General features: G+C 40.9%; 1 protein-coding gene across 1 annotated transcript in view; it reads left to right on the top strand.

The window, feature by feature from the left end:
- Window positions 1-17,635: 17,635 nt before the first annotated feature.
- LOC132888451 (NACHT, LRR and PYD domains-containing protein 12-like) overlaps window positions 17,636-21,922 on the top strand; it is a 122,086-nt gene continuing 117,799 nt past the window's right edge. Inside the window, exon 1 of the mRNA XM_060924499.1 lies at window positions 17,636-17,704. The gene's annotated coding sequence lies outside the window, so the exon portion shown is untranslated. The remainder of the gene's footprint in view (window positions 17,705-21,922) is intronic.

Here is a 21,922-nt window from a genome sequence, read left to right as displayed (position 1 = left end):
AGATGAATCTTACCTTGTGGTTACCTTTTGTCTCCCCTTCATTGTGGTAAATTATAGGTTTAAAAAAAAAACTTTATTAAAAAGACCCCCACAGTGATTAAGAACACAGTGAACAAAGTGCAGCGGTAATGAAAGCTACATGTTCAGACACTCTGTTTTCATACAGTTGTTTTATTCGCCCCTTTCACATATCCCACAATCCACTGCGCGGTTGGGAACATCCGGTGGCCAGCCCAGGCTGCTGATAACAGTACAAAAACCAATATTGGGCTATGCAATCAGTTTTAATGTTCAAATATCAGATGTTCAAATATTATTACAGGTTTACGTGGTCTCACAGATTTTTTTCAAGATTAATACTGCTCAGAATGATTGCACATTTACAATTTGTCATCAGTGTAAATTTGTCATCAGTTTCGATGTTCAAATATTGGATGCAAGCTGAAATGTGATGTTATTAGATTGCTTTTATGTGTCTAGTTACTGGTTCCATGGTATTTTTCATCAGCACAGAAGCTTTTAATCAGTCATCCTTATATTATCGCTGTTCCCTGTGCGATCTGTGTTCTGTCTGTTCGTGCTTCTGTTTGTACTGATCTGGCATTGCTCCAATGCATCTATATGGACTTATGATCGGCAGTTTTTAATGTATCTCAAAAACTCATTGGTGGCACATTCTAGTGGGTGTCCTGCCCCACACAGCAGATGTCATCCCTCGTTCATTCACCCCTCTGCCGAGTGTGTTCGTCGGCTATGTTGCTGCATCTCTCACCGCAAGAAACGGCGTAGATGGAGGGGTAAACGCAGAGTCCTCTGACTGAAGATCAGGAGAGGAGTAACTGTTTGTCCTGTGCAGCCATGGTCATGTCAGCTAGCCATGGTCTATCCAGTGCGCAAAGATCTCTACCTGGCTCGGCGCTCATGGGACCTGAGATACTCCTGTCACGTAGACCTATCCACTGCTCTGTACTGGAGACCACTGCTCGACTGCTCTGCTGTGCCTGCTGCGCCGAGGCTGTGTGTCCGAAGCGGCGGGGTGAATCACCTGAACATCCGCCCGCTGGAATTCTCTCGACGCTGCCAGGCTGCGGCTCACTCAACGGCATAATATAAAAAGGTCGTTTTTTACTCAGAAAAAGCGGAAAACTCTCATCCCTGCCTAGCTTGTGACCATGCCATGCATGCTAACGTGGAGAATATGAACATGCTATTTTGTAACAAAAACCTTCGAACAAAAAGTTCATGTTTTACTTACAGCTTGTGAGCTGGTGGTTGGTACAGATCCAGGGATTAAAAACAACCTCGAAGCAAAACCACTACTGAAGGCACTGAAGTTTGAAAAGTCACTGTGGTTGAAATGATCAGAACACAGTACTAACGCTGCATTACACTTCGCTGGTGGTGTTCCAAAGATAAATTCCAACCATTTCTTCTTCACCTCTTCTATCTTGGGCAAGAAATGCAACGTTGATGTGTTACTGCCACAAATAACACAAGCACGAACTTGTTCAGACATGTTTTCAACTTGCTGTTAGGTGCTCTTCGTTAGCTACTGACGAGATGGGCTCTGCTCAGTGTTGCCAGATACTGCTGACATTTTCCAGCCCAAAATGTGTTCAAAACCGGCCAAAATTCACTTAAAACCACCCATTCTGGCAACACTGGCTCTGCTCTGTCTCCTCGTGCTTAAATCTGAACTTCCTTCCCGTGGGCGGTCGCAAGCCAAGGTGGGCGAGGCCATGAATACTAATTTACGAAGTGACGTAAGTTCGTATGGCTTTTTCAGATCCGCTCGTTTTTCCGACTATTTTCTTTCATAAGCTAATACAGGGAATGGGGGTAGAATTACATTTTCACATGCAACTCGGAGTGAACTATGGTATTTCAAAAAGAGTCAGTATTAAACGGTTTTGGTGGAAGGGCACCTTTAAGTATGAGGCTCCACACATGAGAAGCTTCACAATTGCACTGGCTATAGAAAGATACATTTCACAGTTCTATAGTTACATCAAGCTTCAATAGGATAAGAGGAGGAAACAGCACCCTGCTCTTATCCTTACTCATCAGTGATGATTTGTTTTATAATCAGTCATATAATTGTATTGCTTTCTTGCCAGTTGAATGTTGTGCAGTAGGCATGTGTAAATCTTCCCACAGTGGTGTCTCTCATCAGCTTTGTTCAGTATCACAGACTTGCTCATGGTGTTTCTGACTCTGTATGACACTCAGGGAGGAAGCGTAGCCAAAAGTATGAAGATCATTTAAATGAAACGCTACTTCAAATGTAGTGTGCATAATATTCTACTATTTTATGAAACTGTTTATAACTGTGTCTTTTTTGTCTTGTTGAATGTTTAGCTCTCTTTCATTTTGTCACTGCCATTTATTCATCCAGTTCAGAGTGGAACACAAGAGGGCAGACTGTCTCTATCTCGGTCTCTGATTTCACACAAAAGAACATCGAACATTCACATAATGTAGTCAGTATCATGGTGGAGCCTATTCTGGGAACACTGGGTTCAAGGTGGGGGGAAGGATTCCATCTATCACATGGCACCAAGTACACGCACACACACACACTGACAAATAGGATCAGTTTAGCATACCCAAACTGCCTAGCTGCATGTTTTTGGACACCGGGAGGAAACCAGAAAACCCAGAAGAAACCCACATACAGTGTCTTGCAAAAGTATTCATCCCCCTTGGTGTTTGACCTGTTTTGTCATATTACAAGCTAGAATGAAAATGGATTTTTGGGAGGTTAGCACCATTTGATTTACACAGTATGCGTACAACTTTAAAGGTGCAATTTTTTTTTTAATTGTGACACAAACAATAATTAAGCTAAAAAAAAACCCCAGAAATCTGGAGTGTGCATGGGTATTCACCCCCTTTCGTATGAAACCCCTCAATAAGAGCTGGTCCAGCCAATTAACTTCATAAGTCACATTAGTTGATTAAGATCCACTTGTGTGCAATCAAAGTGTCACATGATCTGTCACATGATGTCTGTATAAATTACCCTGTTCTGGAAGGACCCTGACTCTGCAACACTACTAAGCAAGCAACATGAAACCCAAGGAGCCTCCAAACAGGTCAGAGACAAAGTTGTGGAGAAGTATAGATCACAATTGAGTTATAAAAAATATTCCAAACTTTGAATATCCCAGGAAGCTCCATTAAATCCATTATAGCAAAATGGAAAGAACATGGCACCACTACAAATCTGACAAGAGAAGGCCACCCACCAAAACTCACAGACTGGGCAAGGAGATCATTAATCAGAGATGCAACAAAGACACCAAAGATAACACTGAAGGAGCTGCAAAGATCCACAGCAGAGTTGTACACTCCACAGAGCAGGCTTTATGGAAGAGTGGTCAGAAAAAAGCCACTGCTTAAAGAAAAAAAAAAAAGAAAACACATTTAGAGTTTGCCCAACAGCATGTCGCAGACTCCTCCAAACACATGGAAGAAGATTCTCTGGTCAGAGGAGACTAAAACTGATCTTTTTGGCCATCATGGGAAACGCCATGTGTTGTGCAAAGCCAACACCCTGAGAACACCATTCCTACAGTGATTGAGAATCTGTGGCATAACTTGAAGATTGCTGTACACCAACACAACCCATCTAACTTGAAGGAGTTGGAGCAGTTTTGCCTTGGGGAATGGGCAAAAATCCCAGTGGCTAGATGTGCTAAGCTAATAGAGACATACCCCAAGAGACTTGCAGCTGTAATTGCAGCAAAAGGTGGCTTTACAAAAGTATTGACTTTGGGGGGTGAAGACCTATGCCCACTCCATATTTCTGTTTTTTCATCTTAATTATTGTTTTTGTGTCACAGTTAAAAAAAATTGCACTTTTAAATTAGTAGGCATGTTGTGTAAATCAAATGGTGCTAACCCCCCAAAAATTCATTTTAATTCCAGCTTGTAATGCAACAAAACAGGACAAACACCAGGGGTGTTTGAATACTTTTGCAAGACACAGTAGATACAGGAAGAAAATGGGACTCTACCACAGTGAGGAGACATTGTTACCCATTGTACCACCATGTCACCTAGAAATGCCTTTTTACATCTTCTAAACGGCTCTTTATTTGTGTTTTCACACCTAGTATATTTCAATGCTCCAAGAGGTCTCCGATTGATGACTGAGCATTTTTTCTGCATATATGAAGACAACAAAAGAACAAAACAAAAGGTCTTTTACTGCTGCACATGAAGAAACAGAAAGGCCATCCAGAGTGCCTATGCAATTAGAACCTACTTCTAGCTACATGTGGTTCAAGTACTTCTGTCTTGTCAGAATTAAGTCAAAGGAAGTTTATAAGCATCCAGTGTCTAATGTCCTTTACACATTCCTCAGTTTATTTAAGCTGGTGTCTGTCATCTGTCTTTGCTGAAACATACAACTGTGTGTCATTAGCATAACCGTGGAAGCGAATACGATGCTGGCAAATAATATTACCCAGATCTAACATACATTAAAAAAAGCAGTGGGCCAAAGAGAGAACCTTGTGGAACACCAAACTTTACCTTATTATGCATAGAAAAATCACCATTTACATCAACAAACTGATAGCAATCAGTTAAATAAGACCTGAGCCAGGAGAGGGCCATTGCCTTAACTCCCACATTTTCTAGTCTATCCAGGAGAATGAAATGATCAGTGGTGTCAAATGCTGCACTAAGGTCAAGCAATACAAGCAGCGAGACACAGCCCTGATCAGAGGCCAACAGTAGGTCATTTACTACTTTAACCAGTGCTGTGTCTGTGCGAAGATGAGGTCTAAATCCTGACTGATACAGGGCTGCCTTTACATTTTTGATTAAAAAACCTAACCTGGACCCCAGTCAGCTGTCCAACTATAAGCCAACATCATACTTCCCCTTTATCTCCAAGATCCTAGAAAAAGCTGTGGCACAGTAGTTATGTTCATACCTACATAGGAATAACACAGAAAGAGACAGAAAACACAGGTTGTTGGGTATGCCCAATGTCACCTGATGAGTAGGAACAGTATACATTTTGCACTGAGTACAAGCAGGGACTCCAGCAAAACTAACTATGACAGCATAACTAAAACGGGAGAGCCAGAAGGTAAACACGGGCATGAGAGGGCCCCGAGACTTAAAGCATCAGGCACTACACTGTCAACAAACTCAAGTGAGCAAGTGAGTGGGGGACTGACAGCATCCATACATCCCAGTTTACTAAACACTCTGTCTGAGGATCCTCCAGATCTAATCCTTTACCTAATAAAATTAAAAAAAGGCTTGACTAAACAAATATGTTTTCAGCCTAGACTTAAATGCTGAGACTGTGTCCGAGTCCCGAACACTATTTGGAAGGCTGTATAAATGGGGGGCTTTGTAAGAAAAGGCTCCACCCTCTGATGTAGCCTTCACTATACGAGGTACCAGCAGATAGCCTGCACCTTTTGATGTAAGTAGGCATGGCAGGTCATAAAGGACCAGAAGTTCTCTCAGGTACTGTGGTGTGAGACCATTCAGTGCTTTAAAGGTCAATGGTAATATTTTATCATATTTTACAATATGAAATATGGGGGGACTTCCGGATGCAGCAGAGGAGTGCAGACATGTATTCATGAGCTCTCGGTGGTAGGCCCTAGCACCTGCTTTTATCCTAATTTAACTTCTCATAACTTTGGTTTGTATGCAAGAGGTGAAGTCATTAAGAACACTTTTGTATGGCAAGCTACAATTTTCAACATACAAAGCGAAAGAAAACTACAATTCAAACTTCACTGCACTTGCACGCTTTAACTACAAGAAACATGGCGGACGGGGAAAAAGAAACATCCTTCAACAAGCTTCTCGATGCTATTCGAGAAACTAAAGAGGACCTCACAAAACATATTGACAAAAAAACAGCCAACATACAAACAACTTTAACGAAGCTCGAATCCTCACTCTCTACCCTGTCAGAACAGGTCCAGGAGATAGAGAATGAGTGAGTGCAAATGAAGACGATGTTAAGGATGCACGCGACCATGTTGAAAAACTGGAGAAATTGATAATGCACCTCAAAGACAAAAATGATGACTTAGAAAACCGCAGCAGGAGGTCTAACATTAGGATACTGAATGTGCCGGAATAGGCAGAAGGTCGTGATGCTGTAGGATTTTTGGAAAAGTTTATACCGCAAATCCTGGGTAATGGCAACATCACCTCACTGGTCACCCTGGAAAGAGCGCACCGTATCGGGAAGAAGTCGGACAGACCGCGGCCCTTTATCGCCAAGTTCCTGAACTTCAAAGAGAAAGAGAAAGTCCTTCGGCTGGTCAGAAGCAAAGGAGAGATGACATACGAGAATAAAAATATATTGTTCTATCCAGATTACAGTGCAGACCTGCAGTGTAGGAGAGACGAGTTCCTTGATGTGAAGCGGATGCTGTGAGAGAAGGAGGTGGAATACCCAGCCCGGCTTCGCATCAAACATCTGGGATCCATCAAGTTTTTCTCTATTCCAGCCGAAGCGCAACATTTTCTGAAAGAACTCCCAAGTGAGTAAGCTGACCAAAGTGACTGCAGTACTCAGTCTAAAATTTAAAACTTTGCCATGTACAAACTGTTATGAGTGGCCAGTTTTAACTCCAGTAGTTGCTGGAGCCACCACTGTTGTTTAAGGGAGTTACCTACCTAATGTGGTTTTGTTACAGGGGTTTTACAAGGCAGGTTTTTACTTTAATGTTTTGGGGTTATGTATGGTCTCTCACTAACATTCGAACTTCTACTTACACATATGTCCAGATTATTCTCATGTCCAGGTTGTGTCTTATCGGTATACCTAGGTTAATTGTTTTTACCACCTCTAACTTATATTATGGGTAAATTAACATGTATATCTTGGAATATGGGGTGGCACGGTGGTGTAGTGGTTAGCACTGTCGCCTCACAGCAAGAAGGTCCGGGTTCGAGGCCCGTGGCCGGCGAGGGCCTTTCTGTGCGGAGTTTGCATGTTCTCCCCGTGTCCGCATGGGTTTCCTCCGGGTGCTCCAGTTTCCCCCACAGTCCAAAGACATGCAGGTTAGGTTAACTGGTGACTCTAAATTGACCGTAGGTGTGAACGTGAGTGTGAATGGTTGTCTGTGTCTATGTGTCAGCCCTGTGATGACCTGGCGACTTGTCCAGGGTGTACCCCGCCTCTCGCCTGTAGTCAGCTGGGATAGGCTCCAGCTTGCCTGTGACCCTGTAGAACAGGATAAAGCGGCTAGAGATAATGAGATGAGATGAGATCTTGGAATATTAGAGAGGTCAACTCTCCAATTAAGAGGAAGAAAATGTTGACATATTTGAAGAGGCAGAATGTAGATATTGCCTTTATCCAAGAGAGTCACCTCACTGACACTGAACATTTAAAACTGCGTAGAGACTGGGTGGGTAATGTTTTCTACTCTTCCTACTCCTCAAAAGCAAGAGGTGTTGCCCTGCTCATTAATAAACACCTGAATTTTAAATTAAATTCAGTTGAAAAGGATAAAAACAGCAGATTCTTGCTTGTAGACTGTGAAATAAATAGGAACGAGATATTTTTGGTGAATATATATGGGCCTAACTACGATGACCCATTGTTCTTTAGCAATCTGATTATGAAACTGGCTACAATTGGGGGTCAATGTATTGTGGGTGGAGACTTTAATTTGGTCTAAACCCTCTTTTGGATCGATCATCACCAAAAACAACTTCACTATCAAAGGCGGCAACAGCACTAAACCAAGGTATGAAAGACATAGGCATAATTGATGTGTGACCAAATCTTTATCCAAATCAGAGGGATTTTTTTTCTTTTCACCAACACATAATACACACTCTAGAATTGACATGTTCTTGGTGCCACAAGATATGATGGCCACGGTGATAGAATGCTCCTATTTAGCAGCTACCTTCTCAGATCATCATCCCATCAAACTCTCCTGGATGATTGATACTCCACAGCCCACAACCCGTAGGTGGAGATTTAAAAATTACATGTTAAAAGACCCTGAATTTATTTCATATATGTCCACTAACATTGAAATATTTCTTGATGTCAATTTAAATTCCTCTTCTCACGCCAACATTTGGGAGGCTCTTAAAGCCTATATGAGAGGTCAGATTTTATCATACAGTGGCCATAAGGTGAAAAAAAATTAGAGAGAGACTAACTAGATTAGAAAGTGATATTAAAAAGCAGGAACAGGACTACATTGACACCAGAAAGGAAGAACACCTTAATACACTAATAAAAACAAGGATGCAGTATAATAATCTATGTACCAACAAAGAGGAAGCAGCTATGGCCAGAACTAGGTATCACTGTTATGAATTTGGGAACAAGACAAGTAAACTCTTGGCTTGGCAAATTAGAAAGGAAACATCCGATAAGTTTATACACTCAATATTAACAGAGGACGGCAGACTCCTTGACGATTCACCATCCATAAATGCAGAATTCAAACAATTTTACGAAGATTTATATAAAACTGGGCAGGACGCTGATAATATCGGAGCAAAAAGGTTTATGGATGGAATAACCCTTCCTAAATTACAAGATGAGGATAGAGAACTGCTTGATGCAGATATATCAGAAATGGAGGTACTCTAAGCCATTAATTCTTTACAAAATAACAAGACTCCCGGGCCAGACGGTTTCCCTGTCGAGTATTATAAGGCCTTTTCAAAAAAAATTATTGACCCCCCTCACGAACATGTTTAAAGAAGCTCTAGAAAATAAAAAAATACCAGACTCATTGGAAATCTCAACAATCACACTGCTTCCAAAACTGGGGACAAACAGAAATGTGACTCATACAGACCCCTCAGCCTTCTAAATGCAGATTATAAAATACTGTCCAAACTAATTGCTCTCAGACTGGAAGATATTATACCAAAGATAATACACGCTGACCAAACAGGCTTCGTTAAAAACAGGCACGGAGCAGATAATGTGCGGCGACTGCTCCACATACTGAACATCTTTCAAAAAAATCAAAATCCTATGCTAATAATATCTATGGATGCAAACAAAGCATTTGACAGGATTGAACCAAGCTTTCTCTTTCTGACTCTAGAGGCTATGGGCTTTGGAGAGAAATTCACTTGGTATATTAAAACAATTTTTAATGCTCCCAAAGCTAATATTTTAACAAATGATGTTCTGTCTAACACTTTCTCCTTATCAAGAGGCTGCAGGCAAGGCTGTCCAAGCTCCCCCCTGCTCTTCGCACTTGTGATCGAACCATTAGCTGTCGCCATCCGCTCCAACACCTCCATAGCTGGAATTAAATTTGGTACAAGTGAACATAAACTTTCTCTGTATGCAGATGATCTCCTTTTATATCTAACCGATCCACACACATCAGTCCCCTCTCTATTGGAATGCCTCAAAGAATATAGTGCAGTTTCAGGGTATGAATTAAATTACACTAAAAGCGAGATTCTACCACTAAATATACTGGACAAAAATATCAGAGCTCTCACTGACCCATTGAAGTGGTGAATGGTTTCAAATATTTGGGTATAAAAATTGTCAAATCGGATGGGCATATATTTAAACAGAACTAGATGACATTATTGGAACAAACCAAACTCAACCTTCAAAGATGGATGGATCTCCCATTGTCTCGCATAGGCAGAATTAACACTATTAAAATGAACATTTTGCCTAAGTTTATTTACCTATTTCAATGTCTTTCTGTAAATGTTCCCAAGAGTTTTTTTAAAGAGCTTAACAAAATTATAACTCCTTTCATATGGCAGAGGAAAAACCCTAGAGTCAAACTCACCTCTCTGCAGGCTCCATATTCAAGGGGAGGACTTAACCTACCAAACTTTAGGAATTATTATCTTGCTTCTCAGTACCGATCAATTTGGATCTGGCTGCATGCAGAGAATAGTGAGGTTACATGGGTCCCAATAGAACAACATGAGATGAAGTCTATGCCTTTAAAGGATGTTCCATTTTTAGGTTCAAAAAAATGTTTAGCCACACTCACAAAACAATTCAATAATACTGAACACATTCACTGCTTGGCAAGAATCTCACTCACTTCTAAACACAAGTATGTCTTTTCTCAGAAGTGCACCTTTGTGGGGTAATCCCAACCTCTCACACCACATCGCTGACTCAGTATTGCAGGGGTGGAAAGATAGAAAAATCCAAACAGTTGCTGATTCATACATTACTTTTGCTAACTTCCAACAACTAAATGAAAAATCCAATCTTCCTAATTATAGTCTCTTCAAATTCCTACAAATTAGAGACTGGGTTAAGGAGAAATCTAAAGAAACATTCCCAGATATTCCAAAAGAAACTCCTCTTGAAACCCACCTATGTAACAAGCTATGCAGATCAACAAAAGGAATAACATCTTCTATATATGGTATCATCAATGGAAAGTTACTTGTTTATGATAAAACATCTACAAAAGGAAAATGGGAAACAGACCTAGGCTGTGTTTATGAGGAGGCGGATTGGCATAACCTATTGGAACAGGCACAGACTGTGTTAACCTCCACAAAACACAGGCAAATTCAATTTAATATATTCCATAGGACATGCTACACCCCTTACAGGTTACATAAAATTGACAGCAACATTTCCCCCAGATGTCAGAGATGTAAAGTGACCGACGGTGAGCTTCTACACATGCTATGGAGTTGCCCAATGATAGAAGAATTTTGGAAGCGTGCCATTGAATTAACCTCAAGGGTAATAGGAATTCAAATTGAACAGGACCCAAAACTATGGATTCTGGGGGACACAAGCTCTATTAATATGAACTACTATAAGAAATACTTTATTTTACTTGCGAGCACTGCAGTGAAAAAATTTATTCTGATTAACTGGAAATCTGAAAATTCACCATCAGTAAGACACTGGATTAATGAGCTTGTACCTTACTGCACACCCGAAAAGATGTTATATAATGTGAGAGGGAAGCATGAAGCCTTTGGAAAAATTTGGGGCCCCTTCATAGACATTCTGCCTTTTCTGGACTTGGTTGACCTTGGTGGTGTTAACCTTTATGGACTGGCTTCAAACTAGCCCTCTGTAGGTTCTTCTTGTACAGTATAACTTCCTCATTGATGTATCTGTTGTGAGTAGTGTGTTGATTTATATACATTTGAATGTGTACAGATGGGTGTATGTATAGACTGGGTATACAGACTGTGTAGGTATATAAATGAAAGGAAAGTGAGAGCCATACGAGTGAGGAGGGTGGGATGGGAAAAGTTAATGTAATATATATATATATATATTTTTTTCTTGTTTTCTCTTCTGATGTTCAAAAATCATCCTTGTATGGTGTGTCTGTAATGTTATACATTTATGTATGTTTTTTTGTAAAATACGACTTTCACTGTAACAAACTGTAGAAGGTTGCTATGCACTATAAACATCCTGTAAGAGCTTCTATGAATAAAAACAAATCTTTACCAAAAAAATAATACAAAATTTGATTGGGAGCCAATGCAGTGTACTGTAGATAAGACAGGGGTGATGTGGTCGTATTTTCTAGTTCTAGTAAAGACTCTTATTGCTGCATTTTGAACTAACTGAGCTTGTTTATGCACTTATTGGAACATCCAGACAGTAAGGCATTACAGTAATCCAACCTGGAGGTAACAAGTTCAAGTTTTATTTGTCACATATAATTACAAGTGATTACAGTGAAATTCTTATGTACCATAGGTCGTTGCAAGTATAATGGTATATAGATAAGATAAATTAAAAACAATAGAAATAAAGGGGGGGAACTCAAGCTATATTAATGAGTGGAAGCATGGCAGAGATGTGATGATTGTGCGGTTATGAGTCCTTAAAGTCCAAAGTGCAGTACTGCATAGTAGTGTAACTTGTTATCATTATGAACAGTTCAACAGTCTGATGGCCTGAGGGAAGAAGCTCCTCCTCATTCTCTCAGTGTTGGCCTTCAGCTGTTGGTAGCGTCTCCCTGAAGGCAGCAGGGAGAACAATCTATTATTTGGGTGGCTGGGGTCGCTGGCGATCTTCCTGGCTCTGTCCCTGCAGTGGTTGGAATAAATGTCCTGTAGGTTAGGGAGGGTGGTCCTGATGGTTCTCTCAGCAGAGCGAACCACCCTCCTGAGAGCCAGCTAATCTCTCCTCGTGGTGCTTACCATCCAGTTAGTGATGCTCCTACTCAGGACACTCTCAATAGTGCAGGAGTAAAAGTTCCTTAGTACCTTGAGTGGGAGTTTGAAGTCCTTCAGTCTTCAAAAGTATGAACTCATTTTTCTGCGTCGTGTAGTGACATTAAATTTCTTATCTTAGCAATATTTCTGAGATGAAAGAAAGCTATCCGGGTAATGTTATCGATATGAGTTTCGAATGAAAGACTGGGGTCAATAATCACTCCGAGGTCTTTTACTGCTGCACGTGAAGAAACAGAAAGGCCATCCAGAGTTACTGTGGAATCAGAAAACCTACTTCTAGCTTCATGTGGTCCGAGTACAAGTACTTCAGTCTTGTCAGAGCTAAGCAGAAGGAAGTTAATAAGCATCCAGTGTCTAATGTCCTTTACACATTCCTCAATTCTATTAAGCTGGTGTCTCTCATCTGGTTTTGCAGAAACATACAACTGTGTGCCATCAGCATGTAGGTACCATGCGCCATCTTGTGTCTAAGAACTACAACTCCCAGCCAACTTCTGCGTTGACCTACGTCACGCCTGGGCGGGATCACTTACATCACCGCCTCCATGATCTTCAAAAATGCTTGGAAGACTCCATTTTGTTATCTCTGGTGTCTGAACTCAGCAAGGAACAGACCATAAAGAGACGCTCACCATCGGACCGTCCGAAACCACGACTCTTTCTTGCAAGATCCACGCTTCAGTGCGTTTCCCCGTTCTACACCCTTGATCACGGTAGACTCCGGAAACATGCATGCTTTAACTCAAGCGAGTTATAAACCGGTTTTCAATTATTCTTTTAAGATGTACGCAACTGCAAGCAAAAAGTCAGTTTTCTTTGTTTTTCATCTGTTCGGGAAGTGGCTGGACCCTCCTGAACCCGTGCACGGTGCTTTTGAACAGAGCTCTCCTTCTCACGAGCCACAAAGCCTTTTCAAAGAACCTCCTCTCCTCCCTACAGAAGTTTTTCCTAAGCTCCAGGAAGACTCTGCTTTCTTCAAAAGACGAGACTTTTGAAGTAAGACTGGCATTCGGCAATAAGACTAGTTTTAGAAATTAGTTATTCACTTAGTGTGAAGTTATATGCAGGAAATGAAGTGTGCACACTGAATTTTTATTTTTATCATTTGTTATTGTTGATTTAAATTGGTTAATCAATAAGTTTTTGCATGTTTTCTCTCTCTCCTTCCTAACATCCTAATTTCACTACTCACACATATCTTGACCTCATCAAGATTTCAGTAAGTTGAATAATACTATAGAGCTAGGGGTGAGCGGTCTGGAAGAGCTTTTGTCTCCATACTAGGCCTTAAACACGTGGCAAACCCCTCCTCCTCTCCTTTGTCTCCATACTAGGCCTGTATCTCAGCTTTAGATAATATTCTGAGTCCTGATTCAATTCAACCTTTAGAGCGAATTCTCCTATGCTTACATTTAAAGCCATATATATATATATATATATATATATATATATATATATATATATATATATATATATATATATATATATATATATATGTACCACGGATGACCGTTTGAATGTATTTTAATTGTTAACATTAATTTTAACACACACACTAGGCCTGGAAAAGCACATGCTAGCCTAGCATCCTTTTGTCCAGTTAGCCTACAAAGCTAATCACTTGGAAAGCACATGGTTAGCTAGCATTCCCTTTGTCCAGTTAACCTACAAACCTAAATCTGCTTACACACACACACACACACACACACACACACACACACACACACATATTCTGTTCATAGAATATTTCATTCTGCTGCCATTCAATTATTCAAATTTCTTTTTTTTCCTTTTATTTTTACTTTTTATCTTTGTTATAGGCAGCACGGTGGTGTAGTGGTTAGCGCTGTCGCCTCACAGCAAGAAGGTCCTGTGTTCGAGCCCCGGGGCCGGCGAGGGCCTTTCTGTGCGGAGTTTGCATGTTCTCCCCGTGTCCGCGTGGGTTTCCTCCGGGTGCTCCGGTTTCCCCCACAGTCCAAAGACATGCAGGTTAGGTTAACTGGTGACTCTAAATTGACCGTAGGTGTGAATGTGAGTGTGAATGGTTGTCTGTGTCTATGTGTCAGCCCTGTGATGACCTGGCGACTTGTCCAGGGTGTACCCCGCCTTTCGCCCGTAGTCAGCTGGGATAGGCTCCAGCTTGCCTGCGACCCTGTAGAAGGATAAAGCGGCTAGAGATAATGTGATGTGATGTGATCTTTGTTATAATAAACTCCATTATTATTGGAATTTTGTGTGGTGTCTGTCTGCTGTTTCGATACTTTTGAAGTCGCCCACATCGCAAAAGAACTATTAAGGTGTATATGAATATTGGATGCAGCTTGGTAAGTGATCAAAATTCTTAGTTATATCAAATACTGGAATGATTCACTAAATGATTCACTAAATGATTCACTAGATGATTCATTTGAATGATTCACTTCAAATGATCCAATGAGACTGATTCCATGGTATGATTCAATTCAGATGAATCAAATTAAACGATTCAATGGGATTGATTCAATTTAATTATTAAAGATTGATCACTTAACACCAACCTACATACACATAAGCATAATTACACCTACAAGCATAACAGTGGAAACTAATACCATGCTTATGAATAATATCACCCAGAGGTAACATATATAAAGGAAAAAGCAGTGGGCCTAAGACAGAACCTTGTGGAACACCAAACTTTACCTCAGTATGTCTAGAAAAATCACCATTTACATCAACATACTGATAGCGATCAGTTAAATGAGACCTGAGCCAGGAGAGGGCCGTTCCCTTAACTCCCACAACATTTTCTAGTCTATCCAGAAGAATGGAATGATCAATGGTATCAAATGCTGCACTAAGGTCAAGCAACACACGCAGCGAGACACAGCCCTGATCAGACGCCAACAGTAGGTCATTTACTACTTTAACCAGAGCTGTCTCTGTGCTATGATGAGGTCTAAATCCTGACTGATACATTTCATGGATGTTATTCCTATGTAAATATGAGCATAACTGCTGTGCCACAGCTTTTTCTAGGATCTTGGAGATAAAGGGGAGGTTTGATATTGGCCGAGAATTGGACAGCTGACAGGGATCAAGGTCAGGTTTTTTAATCAGGGTTTGATCACTGCTCGTTTAAAGGATTTGGGTACATAGCCAATTCTAAGAGAAGAATTTATTATTTTTAGAAGCGGTTCAATTACTTCAGGTATGATGTGTTTGAATAGTCGTGTAGGAAAGGGATCTAGTACGCAAGATGAGGATTTTGATGCGGAGACTAATGAAAGTAGCTCGATTTGTCTAAGGGGAGTAAAACATTCTAATTGCTGATCTGAGTTATATTGTTAACTACAGGGTTACTTAAATTGTCACTTACATTGTCTGACCTTAAATTAGTAGTTTGAATTTTTTGTCGGATATTTTCAATTTTGTCATTAAAAAAATTCATGAAGTCATTGCTACTACATGCTGCAGGTGTGCATGTGTTTATAGTGGACTTATTCCTGGTTAATTTTGCTACAGTATTAAATAGGAATCTAGGATTATTTTTGTTCTTTTATTACAGCAGCATGGTGGTGTAGTGGTTAGCACTGTCGCCTCACAGCAAGAAGGTCCGGGTTCGAGCCCCGTGGCCAGTGAGGGCCTTTCTGTGCAGAGTTTGCATGTTCTCCCCGTGTCTGCGTGGGTTTCCTCTGGGTGCTCCGGTTTCCCCCACAGTCCAAAGACATGCAGGTTAGGTTAACTGGTGACTCTAAATTGAGCGTAGGTGTGAATGTGAGTGTGAATGGTTGTCTGTGTCTATGTGTCAGCCCTGTGATGACCTGGAGACTTGTCCAGGGTGAACCCCGCCTTTCGCCCGTAGTCAGCTGGGATAGGCTCCAGCTTGCCTGCGACCCTGTAGAACAGGATAAAGCGGCTAGAGATAATGAGATGAGATCTTCTATTAGGGATATGTTGATCTAGCAGCACTGAGAGATTTTCTATACTTCAGGAAGCTCTCCTTCCATGCTAATTTGAACGCTACCAATTTTATTTGGCACCATTTACGTTCCAGTTTTTGAGTGGTCTGTTTTAAAGTGTGAGTGTCATCATTATACCTGGGTGCTATTTTTTTCCCCTGATCATTTTCCTTTTAAGAGGAGCTACATTATCTAAAGTATAGCGGAATGTTGACTCTAAGCATTCAGTTGCCTGATTAAGTTCTGCGGGGGCTGACAGTGACCCAATCAAAGTTGATAACTCTGGGAGATCATTCATTTTAAGTAAGCTCTTCTAATATTAGGATGCACACCACTGACACTGTTCTTCATTTAGCCATCAGTGACGAGTTACTTTTGTTCTTAGTGAACCACAGGAAGATGCTCAAGTGTTGGCACGTGCACAATAAACAAATATAAATGCATATTTTGAGGTGTTCATGAAGCATTTGAGTTCGTGAGGCATTCCTTGATGTTAATCCTCTCTAATACCTCCAAAAATCACCAACAAGGAGATATTAGAGAGGATTAACATCAAGGAATGCCTCATGAACATTATACAAATCAAGAAACTCAAGTATTTGGGGCATATTATTTGCCACAATACTTTTCATCGCATGCTTTTAGAGGGAAAAATTTATGGAAAAAGAGGAAGAGGAAGGCTAAGAATTTTATGGACATCCAACATCTGTAGATGGACAGGCCTCAGTTACACCAAAGCAGTGTGAATGGCTCAGGATGACAGAAGTGGCTGGAGAACTATTGCATCCAACCCTCGACCCGAGGATGGAACCTGACGATGATGACGACGATGACAATGAGTTCCTTCTGTTCTTAGCGAACCACAGGAAGATGCTCAAGTGTTGGCATGTGCACAATAAACTTACATAGATGCATATTTTGCGGTGTGGTCTCAATTTTTTACTGTTCCAATTTACCCCAGGTTGTGTTACAACATACCCTGGTAGTGGGGTCGGCTGTAACAATGGCACTCCTTGCATTTGACATCAAATAATAAATTCTGTGATATAGTTTGTGAAAATATTGATATTTGTAGTCGACAAATGAGGGGACTTTGTGTCAAAATTTGAGCACTTTATCACAAAAATTCTGCAAGTTCTAGGAATAATGTTTTTGTATAATGTTTTTGCTAAGACAAAAAGTGTTACACTCATCCCCGGCCTCCCCTACACCAGTTGTTGCCGGCACGCGCATGCCTAATTGCCGTGAATGGCCCTGCGTTTTCTGCCGTGTTGCGGACAGAGATTATTTCTAATGCAGAGCGAAAACAGAGATTGTTTTTACTTTAACGCCGTTTTAAAACTAAAACGTATGAGTGTGGACGTAGCCTATGTTTATATAAAGAAGAGAGAGAGAGAGAGAGAGAGAGAGAGAGAGAGAGAGAGAGAGAGACTGTGACTCCACCCTCTAAAACCCCGCCTTTTCTCCTCCGGATCTCAGGGGAAAGTGAAAGTGAAAGTGTTTTCAGGTGAAAGTCAGCAGGAGGTTTTTTTTTGTGATCAGAAAAACATGTGGCTCTTTTGGGGGAAAAAATCATCAGAGTGAGTACAGGAATATAAAGCTGTAATATGTGAATGTTTGGATTATTTTCTAAATGAAGAACATTTCTGTCTTAACTGACACAGTTGACTTTATTCTTAATTTGATAATTCGGTGTTGACGCAGTAACTTAACCTGAAGGAAGGAAGCCTGTGTGTCCTGCGGTGTTTCTTACATGTGTGTAAAGTTTACAGCTGTTATTTGTTAGAGAGGGAAGAATATTCATATTTACTACAACAATTCCTGACATACTTCCACTATTTATTCTTCTTTTTCTCCAACAAACACAAACAGCAACAAACGCAACACCACTTCCTGGTTACACACACACACACACACACACACACACACACACACACACACACACACACACACAGAGCCATTTTAGACTGAAATGCTGAAATGTCATTGCGCCTCGATACCATTCGTGTCAGATCGGAATATCTCACAGCAGCAACGATTTTTATCGATTCTGTCCTGATAAAACCATTTCAATCACAAGTCGGATAAATATCTGTGTAGCCTTCACCTGACATATAAGCAACCAGAGAACTGTGCTTCAGAAATTTAAAGCTCTTTCAATAATAAATATCAATCTCTATGAAGTAAAATAGCTTTTTAGCATCATTTAGAGTAGAGTGGGGGAAAAGCCCCCCTTAAGGAAAATTCAGTTTTTCTCCAAGTTGAAATGAACCATGTGTTTAGTTTTAATCATAGTTTTTGACAACAGTGACATGAACAATAATGCCACCTAAAGTTTGCCTAAAGTTAATACTTAAATTTTTTTTTTAAACAAAAACAAACATTGTGCCAAGGGGGCCTTTTACACCCCCCAGTGGGGTAAAAGGCCCCCTGAGGTGGGGCAATAGGCCCCCTCACTAAAAAAAAAAGCTGTTTGGATAGCAAAAGTGTTTACTTAAGCCTATAATGTGAAAGAAACAAGAAAATATCCCTGAATTAATGAATAGATGCATTATTTTATTATATTTCGCATTTTAATTTCAATATAATTTTGTGTGGATTGAACATGAATTAACAAAGAACAAGTGCATCAATAAATAATGCTAATTGAATCAATGAATTCATTACATTAACGTTACAGTGAAATGTAACGCTATCTAAATAAATACCCCGCAGCTGAAAACCCCCAACTGAAACAACACACATGCCATCTCACACACACACACACACACACACACACACACACACACACACACACACACACACACACACACACACACACACACACACACACAACCATATCACCATGTTATATGTAACTATAAGAATCTGAATCTGATGAGCATCAATTAGCCAAACATGATGTGACTAATCTTAGGCTACTGTTCTAGCTAGCTACATAGCTATCTAGGCTAATCTGAGGTAATATTTTTAATATTAAGTTCAAATTACTTGCTTTGCTCAACCAGGTAAGCAAGATGTTATTAAAAAGTATGTATCTGCTATTCAGAAATGTATGAAAATTATGATAAAAGGAAACGATGCCCCCTGGGGGCCATTTACCCCGCCATTAAGGGGGCGTTTTACCCCACAGACTACACTTTTACAAAAAAGGGTCTTACTTTCAAAATGTGATTCAACTTTTTATACCTAATGTATTTTTTTAACGTACTGACTTGTCTACTCATACCACATACACAGCTGTGATATCTGACGAAATAGCAGCTATCTAAATACAGTTTTACTGATATCTGAAAATTATATCACTTACCATGAAATTTGATTTCTCTCTGCTGCGTTGCTGATATGCGATCCACAGTGGATATTTGTATATCCCCGTTGTCAAGCCAGTCCATAGCAACAATAGAAATGTAACTTTGCACTATCTGGTGGTTGTTTTGGGTAAAACAGGCCGGGTCGTATTACCCCACGGGGGCTTTTTCCCCCACTCTACTCTAATTTATACACACTTTTTTTGACAAAGTACTTACCCATATTAACAAAAAAATAAACCTATGTATTTGTGCTTGCGTTTATATGGAAGAGCACTGAAATATACAGGAGATTAGTTGCTCAGTGTTGTTCAACTCAAAAGGTTAAATTATTTACACATCTCCTGTTAAGACCAGAGAGACGTAACGCTTCACAATCTTGTGTACAAAAATTACATACTTGCCAACCCACTGAGAAGGAAAAGCGGTAGATCAGATTGTGCAGCATAGTCGCACCCTTGTCTGGGGGGGGGGTGTCCTGGCTGCACTAAGGTCAAGCAATAAAAGCAGTGAGTCACAGCCCTGATCAGAAGCCAACAGTAGCCTTATCACACCCTTGGCAAAGCCCCGATGGTAAGGCTGCACTCAAGGTGTGTGAAGAGGATATGAGATGGCTCTTCCAGAATCAGAAAATAAGGAAAGCACAAGGTCCAGATGGAGTCTCCCCCTCCTGTTTTAAAGCCTGTGCTGACCAACTGGCTCCAATCTTGACACAGATCTTCAACAGATCCCTCAAGCTATGTCAAGTTCCCTCTTGCTTCAAGTGCTCCACCAAGAAACCCTCCATTACAGGACTAAATGACTACAAGGCTGTCGCTCTGACATCTGTGGTCTTGAAGTCCTTTGAACGACTAGTGCTGGCTCACCTGAAGAGCATTACAGGTCACCTGCTAGACCCCCTGCTTACAGGCCAAAGTGGTCAGTGGATGATGCAGTTAACATGGGGCTGCACTACATCCTGCAACATCGTGACTGCTCAGGGACCTATGCAAGAATCCAGTTCATAGACTTCAGCTCGCCTGCCATATGTCAGTGGATCACCAGCTTCCTGACAGGCAGGGAACAGCAAGTAAGGCAGGGGGAAGTCACTTCCGGCATGCGGTCAGTCAGAACTGGTGCTCCTCATGGATGTGTCCTCTCCCCACTGCTCTTCTCCCTTTACACCAATGACTGCACCTCCAGGAACCCAAATGTAAAACTCCTGAAATTTGCAGATGACACTTCTGCTGACTTTTTTTTTTGCTCACCTCTTAATGATCTAGGCAAAAAAATTCCACTAATTAACTTTTGACAAGGCACGCCTGTGACGACCATACAGTCTATGGTGATGACTGCGAGTGCTCCTGGGCGTGGCTGCGCTGATTGCCTGATTGCCATCTGGCGGGATGAGCTCATCTGCGCCCTTATCTATTGGACTTCCCTCAGTTGTTAGTTACCCGTGAGCATTAGGCTTCACGTTTTTGCCACTTGTTGTGTGTGTTTGGTTTTCTGTGATTGTGAACTTGCAAGTGTTTTAGTAAAAGACTCGTGGTATTTTTGAACTTGGTGTATAGTTGAACAGTTTAAATCTTCTGTGCCTGAACGTGTAGCTATCTTTATTTCTGAGCATAAAGCTAAAACTCCTGAAAAGGCGGCGGAACTGGCTGACGAATTTACATTAACGCATAAAAGTAGTTCTCATGATGTTGGTAAGCCTGGGTTAAATGCAGCCCAGAGGGCGAGTAGAACATTGCCGGGGCCTTTGACGTCGTTGCCGAGTCAGGCCACGGATTTAGTATGCAATTACTGTCGCGAAATTGGGCACTGGAAGGTGGATTGCCCCGCCTTAAAAAATAGACTATTGCGCTCGACTTATAAATACGTTAAATCAAATGCATTAGCTAGGTCTTTGCATTCTATTGAGTCGTGTGCACGGAGCTCGGGGGGGTGACAGAGATTTTGCAAAAGATTGTTTAATGTCCTATTTGCCCTTTATTACTGATGGCTTTGTTTTTTTCCCAGGTCAGAACAGTGTTCCGGTCATAGTTCAAATTACAGGGGGTACTGGGGGGTACTATACCCCCCAATGAAGACCCAGTACCCCCCAAAGAGACAAAAATATAAGTTTTTGGGGGGTCCGATATTTTTTCTGATATTGTGAAAAGGAATATATAATTCAAACCAACTCCCATTCGGCATTCTTATTGTAGGAACATTTTAATGTAAATTGATTTCAGACAGACACCCCTATTGTGGACCGTACCATTTTTAGTCACCGCAGTGCTAGAACGCGCTACAGCAGGGGTTCTCAAAGTGTGGGAGAGTCAGCCCCCTCCCCCTCCCCCCCGCAGAGAGCAAATAAACAACAGCGCCCCCCCCCACACACACACAATTTTTGTTGTTGCTATACTTAATGTTCCATTCGTATTTAAAAAAATGGTTGTTGTACACATTTTTATTTTTTCCTTTTACACATTTTAAACATCTGTGCTTTTTGAAAACATCTTT

Source organism: Neoarius graeffei, chromosome 6, assembly GCF_027579695.1.
Source record: "Neoarius graeffei isolate fNeoGra1 chromosome 6, fNeoGra1.pri, whole genome shotgun sequence".
NCBI classification, from domain to species: domain Eukaryota; kingdom Metazoa; phylum Chordata; class Actinopteri; order Siluriformes; family Ariidae; genus Neoarius; species Neoarius graeffei.
Note: the sequence above shows the minus strand (reverse complement) of the source record. Positions and strands in the feature narration are given on the sequence as shown.